The following is a 10,826-nucleotide window of genomic DNA, read 5'->3' as shown; positions in this document are numbered from 1 at the left end:
GAGCACAGTGCTTCCCAGGAGCATTTGCATCCTAGTTTCTCTTCACCGGCACTGACTTTTACACTGCTGGAAACAAAGTTGCCTTTTACCTTCACGAAGCAGTAATAGTGTCCTTCCTGACAGCTGAAACCTTCATGGACCAGGACGGCGTACAAGGAATAGAGCAGTGGTTCTCCAGTCGCTTCAGACATGTACACGCCAAGGTCCAAATATTCGGGATACTGCACAACCTAAAGAGACACCAAGGAGACTCAAAAATTGTCTTGAGAGTCTTTAGGAAGCAGCCTGAGAAAACCTTGTCACCAAACACAGGCTAGAGCCTGGTTAGATAGATAGATAGATAGATAGATAGATAGATAGATAGATAGATATAAATCTGTCTTCTCGTTTCATTAAAACTAGGCGTTGCCATTTCATCACTGAAGTGGCAGAAAACTGCTCTTGGCCCAACCAGCTCTTTACAAGCACAGTACGTGCTTATCTTCATGTTGGAGCTTCCCTCTTAGCACAAGGGAAAGAGCAAGGCCCAGCTATTGCCTTGATTTTTCTTAGACAGCTGCACTCGATAGCCATGGTGGGCAGATGCTAACAACTTCCAAGCAAGGATTCCCCTTTGGGACATGTCTCCTTCCATGCAGACAAAGTTGCACTTGTCGACATACCTTGCTGATCTTTGTGCCAGAGAAAGCATCAAATCTCTTCAAGCACACTGTCAGGACATTGGAGGAGCGATGGAGTGTCAGCCTCTTGGACGCAGCAGCCAGCCGTTTGCACCTTGAAAACAAGCGCAGAGCCAAGACTTGCAATGTATCTTCTCTCCACTCCGCCCCCCATCCAGCAGAAAGGAATGACTCAAAACAGGTTTTCACGGCTCACACATGCCTCCGCTACTCGAGTGATGGTTTCTTGCATAATACCAGTCATCTTGCCGTGAACCCATGCACTGCTTGTCAGGCTTGCTAGCAGGGGGAAGGTAGCAGGCTGTAAGAGGACAGCCCTACAGCACACCGAAAGCTTGCCAATGGTTCCCAGCAGAGCAGGAAGATGAACCTCTCGCTGGAGCATAGCTGCACAACGTAGCACAGGGCAGCGCCCCTTCTGATGCCAAAGGAGCTGCTCCAAACTCCTGCCATGGAAAGCCTCTTCCAGCTTTCTGTTCAATAGCAAGGCTAGGAGAACTGGAAGAAGGCAGCTCCGTCCTCTCCACTAGCAGCTGTGTCGGGTTCCCGTAAGAGTTCATTGATCGACCCTGGAAACCCCAAAGAAGCAAACAGCCCTCCTCCAGGACAAAGACATTCCACAGCCCTCTGTCTTCATTGCACGGAGGTCTCCTGGACAGAGATGCAACCATCCAAAAAGCCTTGGCAATGAAAGCGGTGATTGCTTTCTGGAGGAAGCTGCTATTGTCTCCCACCGCAAATCTCTCTCCAGAGCTCCTCCTCGCTTTGGCTCACCACTGCTGCATAGGGGACATGTCTTTTCCCTTCTGGCCATAGGGGTAGTAGGTCAGAGGGCACCTTCATAGCTGGGAAGGTTGACCACCCCCAGGGCAGGCAATGGCAGGAATAAAACTCTCATCCAAGCTTTCCAAACAGGCAGAAGGATCAGTATTACCCGTCTTCAAAACAATTGCATTATTTTCCAACTTCTGGATCATTCAGGTGTATTAGTTGTATGCGGAAGGGAAAAGGGGGGAAGAAAAAACCTAAGCAGCTGCCTCATGACTTTCTAAATTAAGTCAAAACATAACTAGTGCTCCCAGACATGCAATCTGGTCACCCAGTCTTCCTCCACTATGAAGATGTCATTAGTGATAATCTTACTTGCTACATTTATATCCATTCTTGCCATCCAGCCGCTCAGGTTTGACAAAGTCTTCCAGAGCTCCAGTGACAGATGAGGCTGCCTGGAGGGGGAAGAAAGGAGAGCGCTAAGCTCCTGGGAACGCAACCTCCCACGAAGTAGCTACCCGTGTGGTACCAGCCTTATCCCGAATAAACAGCTACCCCTGGGCGGTACCCGAGTGGCCTGTGGTACGCATGGTCACAAATAGCACAAGCGGTCCAACCCATGCGTCCGGTACTCAGACGCCTGTCGAGGTGGTCCAAAGCAGAGAGGTATGACAGTGTCCTCATGGCTGTAGAGACCATCCTTACTCCTTGCCCAGCTGAAACCCAGCACCCAGCACAGGGAGACCATTTGGAGGGCTTCCTCCAAAGGAGCACGGAAGCCCGCTTCCCTTCCCATCCACCACCAAGTTCTTGCGTGGTAACAGCCCAGAGTTTTAAGCCAACAGGGTTTACTGGAGATAAACTAGGGCCTCTGCAGGGGCCTTGAAACGTTTTGCACCACAATTTCCAAACATCTTACGTTGACATCCAAAGGAATATCAAAGAATGCCTCGTAGGTGTCGGAAATGGCTTTGCAGCTGAAGCACGTTACTGGAAGGCAAAGAGAAATGCTTAGCAGGATGGGAAGGAGACTAACTCTGCCCATTTCGGTGACCCACACATTCTTCTTTAGCCACACTGGACATACTGCTGCATACTGGAAGCTCCTCTACCACAAACAGTAGAAGAGCAACAGATCCTTGTAAGCATAAGAGTATTTTCACAAAGTACCTCTGGATCTTAGAAGTCCTCCAAAGACGTGATGAATGAGCGTGCTAGCTTGAGAAGATGTGTCCCAGCTGGAAATGAACGGTAATGGGAGCTCAGGAGGTGGAAGGCAGACAGTTTGCTCTTCCAGCAGTTTTCCTTGTTAGGAAAGCCCCGGACAGAGGTTTTTCGCTGGCAGTCACGAAGGAGGGAGTCAAAGGGCACATTTCAGTGCTCATGTGCTTATGCTTACCCACTGCTTCCGCTCAAACAAGCTGTCTGCATGGCACCCAGGAGGTAGCAGAGGAATTCATGTGCGTCTTGCTGGGTGCCGAGCTGGAATTGATCTCCCATTCCTAACCAAGAACAAGGTTTTCACATTGATCTCAGAGAAAAAGGAAAGAAAACTTGCCCTTCTAAAAGTTCTCCTCCTTAGCATGAACCCGGCAGAAACAGTTAATACCGGGTTCTTCAGAAATCAACCATACCTCCAAATAAAACCATCTGAAATGACTCACCTAGAAGCACACTGATGACAGGCACGGGTATGATGGCACTGCCTGAGCAAGACAGGACCTCCTCAACGTGCACTTCCATTGCACACATCATGCAGAAGCCTTGCTCTGCACCTGAAGAGGGAAGGAAGGAAGGAAGGAAGGGAGGGAGGGAGGGAGGGAGGGAGGGAGGCAGGCTCTCAGCTGGGTAAAATATACACAGCTGTGGACAATCTTCAAGGCAAAAAGAACCAAACCACCCCATGTCTATGCTACAGGTACAATCTCCACTCTCCCTTCTACATCCTCTTCTCCTCAGATGCCAGTGGCTCAACAGCCCTGTGGCAGTGTGTTGCACAGAATCGTGTAGAAGAAGTATGCCTGTTATGCCTGTATTAAGAGAGTCTGCATGAAAAAGGACTGACATACCAGCCTAGAAAGCACAGAGGTGCCTTTGTCAGAATGAACACCCATCGATATGGCAAGAAGCTTCAAGGCTTACTACATCTAAGAATTAAAATCAAATCCAAACACCACAAAGTCGAGGGTTGGACAAACAAGGAAGGAGTTTCTCCTCCGTAAAATTCCAGCTTTTAATTCAAACCCACACAGGTATTTAATTGAGTTTGTGTGAGGCCACCTCACGTGGCTTTCCAGGGTTTTTAGGATTTTGGGGGGTTTTTTTCCCTCCTCATGTTTCACCAGCAACCGTATCATTTAGCACAGTAGTAGGGAGGGCACCATAGAGATGAACTGCGGAGCAATTCTGAGAAACAAGGATGCCCACATCCTCTCTTGTAGCATCTTTCCAGCAGGAGCAGGAAATCCAAATGCCAAAGCCTCACTAAAGGCACCTCCTCTCGAATGCACTTCATTAGCCAGAAATGATCTTTCCTGAAAGTTTGAGCACGGCACATGAAATCAAACAACGCGCTCCCTACGCCACGCCAAGCCTGCTCTGAGGACAGCATTCAAATCCAGCTTTTAGAGAAAAATTGAGCGCTGTCTTATAGTTCAGGAAAATAGGAATTTTCTTCCACATATCCTGCTCTAAGGTTGTGCTAGAAACACTTGAATCACTTGAAAATGAATACCTTCAAGTTGAAAAGAAATACTTTAAAATCTTTTTTTTAATTATAGTAATGAAAAATACAAAGTGTCAGTAGTTTTTACCGGGTTCAAAATACCATAATGCAATAGACTTTTTCATCATGTGGTAATGATGATGATGATGATGATGATGATGATGATGATGAACCCTGCCCAGGCAGGTTCTGGCAGCCCCATCCCTGGAAGTGTTTAAGGCCAGGTTGGATGAGGCTTTGGGCAGCCTGGTCTAGTGGAAGGTGTCCCTGCCCATGGCCGAGGGGCTGGAACTAGATGATCTTTGAGGTCCCTTCCATCCTAAACCTTTCTGTGATTCTATGACTCACAGGACTGGCTGTGCTCATGCGACAGCAAGTAGTTGGCCAGTGGCGGGGTGTATGTCAAACACTGCAGGACAGCGTTGAGGAAGCAGGTGTTGCCCAGGTTGTCGAGGCCCCCTCCGACACTGCATGTTTGCTGCCAGGCCATGCAAATCTGCTGCGGAGGACACAGGTCCCTTTCTGGCAGAGCCATTGCAACGCTCATGTCTGCAAGGAAATCAGGTTTTAAAGAGATCCTCTGGTTTTGGTTTCAGAAAGCCCTCGACCGATAGCCCTAGGCTTGTCCCTCTTAGGATGTGCTACATAAACGATATCGAGGAACAAGGAATTCTGCTGAGAGCCTGCAGCTACCCCAGCCCTAAGGGCAGAGCTCAGCTGACAGCTGGGAAGGCCCCGGCCCAGCCAAACTTCTACCCTGTCCCTGTCTAGGCAATCCCCTGTCCAAAAGGCAACGAAGCATTACCTCATCAGCGGGAAAGGGGGGGAGGAAAAAAAGGAGGGAATTTCCGTGAAGGGAAGGAGAATGTAGACCGCAATGCAAACGGCAAGGAGCTGAGGCACCCCGCCGTTGAGCACAGCCCACACTCACTCTCACCAGCACAGCCACCCGCCGCAGGCGAGAGTGTGGCAGGAGCTGCCCGGGGACACCCCTTATGCCCCCCCCCGGGCATGGGACAGGGCATTGTGACACGGGGCCGGACGGGGTCGCGTGTCAACTGTGACATGGGGCTGGGTGGGGCCGCATGTCGAGTGTGACACGGGGCCGGGCTGCGGTCAGGGGGCCTTCCCCAGGCGCCCGCTGTGGGGAAGGGGCTCCTCCCTGGGCAGAGGCCCCACACAGAGCCAGCCCTGGGGCGCATGGGCGCACAGACGGGGCCACTGCTGGGGACAGCTGGGGCTGGCACAGCCCTGCTGCGGCCCTGGGCTCCTGCCCCGCTCTGTGCAGGAGAGTCAAATGCTGCAGGACGGTGTTGAGGAAGCAGGGATTGCCCAGGCTGGAGAGGCCCACTCCCACACTGCCTGTTTGCTGCTGCCTGGCCATGCCAACCTTCTCGGGAGGAAGCAGGAGCCTTTGTGGCAGAGCTGTTCCCTCGCTACTCCACACCTTAATTCATGTGCCTCAGACATTTTTCAGACTAGGCCTCACTGCTTTTGGCAGGTCCTTTCGGAGTGGGATAAAGAGCAAGCACTGAAAAAAATCCACTTTGTTAAAATGTCAGCTGAGAAAGACGAAACATAATTTACACCTCTAGCAAAGGATTACCCTTTCTAAACCATTTGCACCTGTAAATAACAGCTGACAGGTTAAAATAAAAACATTTACCTAGAACCAATTGAAATAAAAAGTAAGGATGGAAGAGAGTATGAAATACAACCATACAATCATGGTACCAATACTGTCAACTATGGCATGGATTCTATTTCATACCCATTTGAATTCTAACCAAGTATTGCCTCCACAACAAGCGGTCATTGTAGAAATTTGCCTCCTATCTCTGGACTGTATTAGACAGAATGGCAGACTGGTGGGGGTTGGAAGGGACCCCTTGAGATCATCTATTCCAACCCCCTGCTAGAGCAGGATCACCTCGAGCAGGTTGCATGTGATCGCATCCAGGCAGGTTTTGAATCTCTCCAGAGAAGGAGACTCCACGATCTCTCTGGGCAGCCTGTCCCAGTGCTCGGTCACCTTCAGAGTGAAGAAGTTTTTCCTCGTTTGAGATGGAAATTCCTGTATTCTGATTTGTGCCTGTTGGCCCTTGTCCTTTCACTGGGCACCACTGAGAAGAGTCTGGCCCCTTCCTCTTGACATCTGTCCTTTAGATATTTATAAGGGTTGATGAGATCCCCTCTCAGTCTTCTCCAGGCTAAACCGCCCCAGTTCTCTCAGCCTTTCATAGAAACATAGAATCATCAAATGTTTTGGGTTGGAAGGGACCTCAAAGAACATCTAGTTCCAATCCCGCTGCCACAGGCAGGGACACCCTCCAGTAGACCAGGTTGCCCAAAGCCTCATCTAACCTGGCCTTGAACACTTCCAGGGACCCAGGGGCCTCCACAACGTTTCTGGGCTGGTCATGCTGTTCTTAATGCACCCCAGGATACCATTGGCCGCCTTGGCCACGAGGGCACACTGCTGGCTCATGGAGAACTTCTTGTCCATCAGGACTGCCAGGTCCTTCTCTGCAGTGCTGCTTCCCAGCAGGTCAGCCCCTCACCTGTACTGGTGCCTGGGGTTACTCCTCCCTGAGTGCAGGACCCAACACTTGCCCTGTTGAAGTTCATTTGATTTCTGTCTGTCCAGATCTCGCTGAATGGCAGTGCAGCCTTCCGGTGTGTCGGCCACTCCTCCTAGTTTTGTATCATCAACGAATTTCCTGAGGGTACACTCTGTCGCCTCGTCCAGGTCATTGATGAATATGTTGAATAAGACAGGACCAAGCACTGGCCCTTGGGGCACACCACCAGCTACAGGCCTCCAACTAGACTCTGCACCACTGATCACAACCATCAGTCCTGCCAGCAAACCTGCTCCGGCGTGGGCTCCTCTCTCCATGGGGCCACAGGTCCTGCCAGGAGCTTGCACCAGCGCAGGCTTCCCACAGGGTCACAACCTCCTTCAGGTGTCTCCACCTGCTCCAGTGTGGGGTCCTCCAGGGGCTGCAGGTGGAATCTCTGCTCCACCATCATCCTTCCTCCATGGGCTGCAGGGGGACAGCCTGCCTCACCATGGTCTTCACCACGGGCTGCAGGGGAACCTCTACTCCAGCGCCTGGAACACCTCCTCCCCCTCCTTCTGCACTGACCTTGGTGTCTGTAGAGTTGTTCCTCTCACATCTTCTCACTCCTCTCTGGCCGGTGTTGTGCAGCAGGGTTTTTCCTCTTCTGAACTGTGTTATCCCAGAGGAGGTGCTGCTGTAGCTGATGGGCTCGGCCTTGGCAGGTCTGTCCTGGAGCTGGCTGGCATTGGCTTTGTTGGATGTGGTGGAAGCTTCTAGCAGCTTCTCACAGAAGCCACTGCTGTATCCCTCCCCGATACCAAACCCTTGCCATGCAAACCCAATGCATGTGTGGTTTCTTTTTTGTTGCGTTTTGGTTTTAGGTTTTTTTTCTTTTTTTCTTTCTCCGTTATTAACAACTGCAACCAGGCTGGCAGGAAGTCCAGTTTCTTTTAAAGATTATTTATCAAGGCAGTTGCACAACCACTTCTGTTTAGGGCTTTACTCTTTGGCACTACAAGGCATTGTATAGCTTGCCTTTATTACTCTTGGAGGAAAAAGGAGGGGAATTTCATGAGCTTGGCAGCTCAGTCACCTGCAGTTACAAAGGAGCTTTGAAATGCAGTTACCTGCAGGTGTCTTTTCACATACTGTTCTTCCTAGGTTACCTGAACCACAATCGTACCACAGCAGAGCCTCCCCTTACACATTTAGAGGGGCAAAATCTCCCCCCGAAGACAGCTGTTCTTCAGGTCCTCATTGTTTTGTGGAGCCCTCCATGGCCAGGAATGGGAAGTATATGGCTCCAGCCTATGCCATCTGTGGACTTCCCAAGATAAACACCAAGACGATGTCTGGACCAAGTGAGTAACATTTCTCCAGCTGTTTGTTCAGACAAGATCTTAAGTACGGTTTCGTGTTTCCCTGCAGTAGCTGGTACAAAAGTATTGGGTCTGGCTGAGATGGAGTTAATTCTCCCCACAGCAGCCCTCACAGTGCCGTGCTGTGTATCGGTAGCTAGCAAGGTGTTGGGAACACACCAGTGTTTTGGCTGCTACTGAGCAGTGCCAGCACACCTCAAGGCTGTTTCTCCAACATTTCTTTCCCCCCCTCAGCAGCAGGCTGGGGGTTGGCAAGATCTTGGGAGGGGACACAGTCAGGACAGCTGACCCAAACTGACCAAAGGGATATTCCATACATGACGTCTGCTCAGCAATAGGAAACTGAGAGATAGGGGGAGGAGCAGGGCAGGAGCATTTGGTTTTTTTTACAATGTCTGTCTTCCAGAGTAAGGAGTACGCATATTGAAGCCCTACTTCCCAGGAAGTGGCTGGACATCGCCTGCTGATGGGAAGTAGAGAATAATCTTTTGCTTTTTGCTTGGCTTCCGTGCGTGGCCTTTTGCTTTAGCTACATTAAACTGCCTTTATCTTGACCCACGAGTCTGGGGTTGTTTTTCCATCTTATTTTCTCCCCTCCCTGCCTTGCTGAGGAGGGGAGTGAGAGAGCGGCTTGGTGGACACTTTGCGTCCAGCCAAGGGTAAACCACCACAGTCCTTTTTGGCGCCCAATGTGGGGTATGAGAAAATCGAGAGAAGGATAGTAATTGGAAGACGTAACAGGCAAAACATAGACTGAATGTAGGCAGAGAGTGACATAGTGGTGAAGGGACAAGAGGTGGATTCTGTGTGTGAATTGTTCACTTTTGTGTGGTGTTGTGATGATGTTATTTTGATTTTGGTGTGGGGAATTCTTTTTTTTTTCTTGTTGATGTTTGTGAAGTTTTTGTGTTGAATGTATATTTTAATGATAATTCTTAAATATGTGATTCACAGAGGCGAGGGGTGGAATGTGTTGGGTTTGCATGGCAAGGTTTTGGAAGCGGGGGGCCTACAGGGGTGGCTTCTGTGAGAAGCTGCTAGAAGCTTCCCCTGTGCCTGACAGAGCCAATGCCAGCCAGCTCCAAGACGGACCCGCCGCTGGCCAAGGCCAAGCCAATCAGCGCCTCTGGGATAACATATTTAAGAAGGGAAAAAACCAGTTAGAGTTTTTGCAGCCAGAGAGAGGAGTGAGAAGGTATGAGAAACTCTGCAGACACCAAGGTCAGTGCAGAAAGAGGGGCAGGAGGTGCTGCAGGCGCCAGAGCAGAGATCCCCATGCAGCCCCTGGTGAAGACCATGGTGAAGCAGGCTGTCCCTCTGCAGCCCCTGGAGGAAGGATGAGGGGGTGTAGAGATTCCACCTGCAGCCCGTGGAGGACCCAACACCGGAGCAGGTGGAGGCACCTGGAGGAGGCTGTTACCCCGTGGGAAGCCCACTCTGGAGCAAGCTCCTAGCAGGACCTGTGGCCCCATGGAGAGAGGAGCCCACGCCAGAGCAGGTTTGCTGGCAGGACTTGTGACCCCGTGGGGGACCCCACGCTGGATACTGACAAAAACAGAGCTCCCAGCTACTCTATGGGAACGCGAACGAACCGTGGAGGAGACAAGACTGTAAACCAGGGCCAGCAGACTACTGCGCAGGAAGGGCTAGGCAGCCTGCTATCTGCTCCTTTGCTCCTCTCCCAAAGCCATCCCTTAAGCATCTCCCCCTTCCGCCAGGGATTCTGAGAACTGAAGAGTGTCGTACTGGAGTGACAGGTTGCAGGACAGCAGTCCCGCTCCCTTCCCTTGTCCTGAACCCGAGCAGAGGGAAGGCAAGGAACACATCTTTTCCTTTCCACTGTCTCAGCCATTAAATGTTACGGGCTCATACATTGCAAGCTCTTCAGGAGGGCACACCTCAGAAGGGACAAGCAGACACAGGTCCCTGCCTTGGTAATGACGGGAAGATGAACGTGGAGGGGAGGGAAATCTAGCAAAGTCTGGCTGGAGATAGATGTCCTCTGGACTTGGAAGGAGTTCCAGCTGAGCTCCAGCTGAGCTTTTCACACCAGCTCTAATGGGCCTTTCAGTCTATTTGCTGTTGAAAACCAGATATTTTTTTTTACTGTCATTAAAAAAAAAGCAAAAGAGAAGGAAATGCCAGTGAATAACAGCATCTTAGACATCTTGAATGCCCTGATAATACTTGAGGTTTCAAACAAGCGTGCCAGGGGAATGGGTGCAGTGAGCTGGAAGCTGCAAGGTGCACGTACAACAGTGTGCAATGAGGAATGGCCAGTGCACATCAATACCCTTGTTCTAGCAGATGGCCGTCACTGAAGACAAGTCTGCTGGGTCAGGACGCTGAACCTCCACTGCGCCCACACCCAGCCCTGACCGAAAAGGGGACAGAGAGACGCAGAGTGACTGTCCAGAAATGGCATTTGGCTCAGGGGGCATGCAGGACAACAGGCACCCGGACAAGCTAAGAACGAGTGCCCATGGGCACCTTTTTCTCCTTTTCTCCTTCCATATGACACAGATCAAGCCTCAGGCACCTGCAGCCATGTTTGAAGTCCACCATTCGCTGTACATGTCTCCTCTGATATTTTTTGTCTTCACCTTGAGACGTGGGGAGTAGGTTTGTGTGGGTGAGGAAGATTTGCTTTCTCTGTTTAATCTTTATGCCTCGGCAAATCACTGCAAGATTCAGACTGAAGGAGAGC

The 10,826-nt window shown here is 50.7% G+C and overlaps 1 pseudogene; it reads left to right on the top strand.

Annotated features, from left to right (window-relative positions):
* The first annotated feature begins 5,870 nt into the window (after positions 1-5,870).
* On the top strand, positions 5,871-10,158 carry LOC142599689 (uncharacterized; annotated as a pseudogene).
* The last annotated feature ends 668 nt before the right edge of the window (positions 10,159-10,826 follow it).

Source organism: Balearica regulorum, unplaced genomic scaffold, assembly GCF_011004875.1.
Source record: "Balearica regulorum gibbericeps isolate bBalReg1 unplaced genomic scaffold, bBalReg1.pri S39, whole genome shotgun sequence".
Classification (NCBI taxonomy): Eukaryota; Metazoa; Chordata; class Aves; order Gruiformes; family Gruidae; genus Balearica; species Balearica regulorum.
Note: the sequence above shows the minus strand (reverse complement) of the source record. Positions and strands in the feature narration are given on the sequence as shown.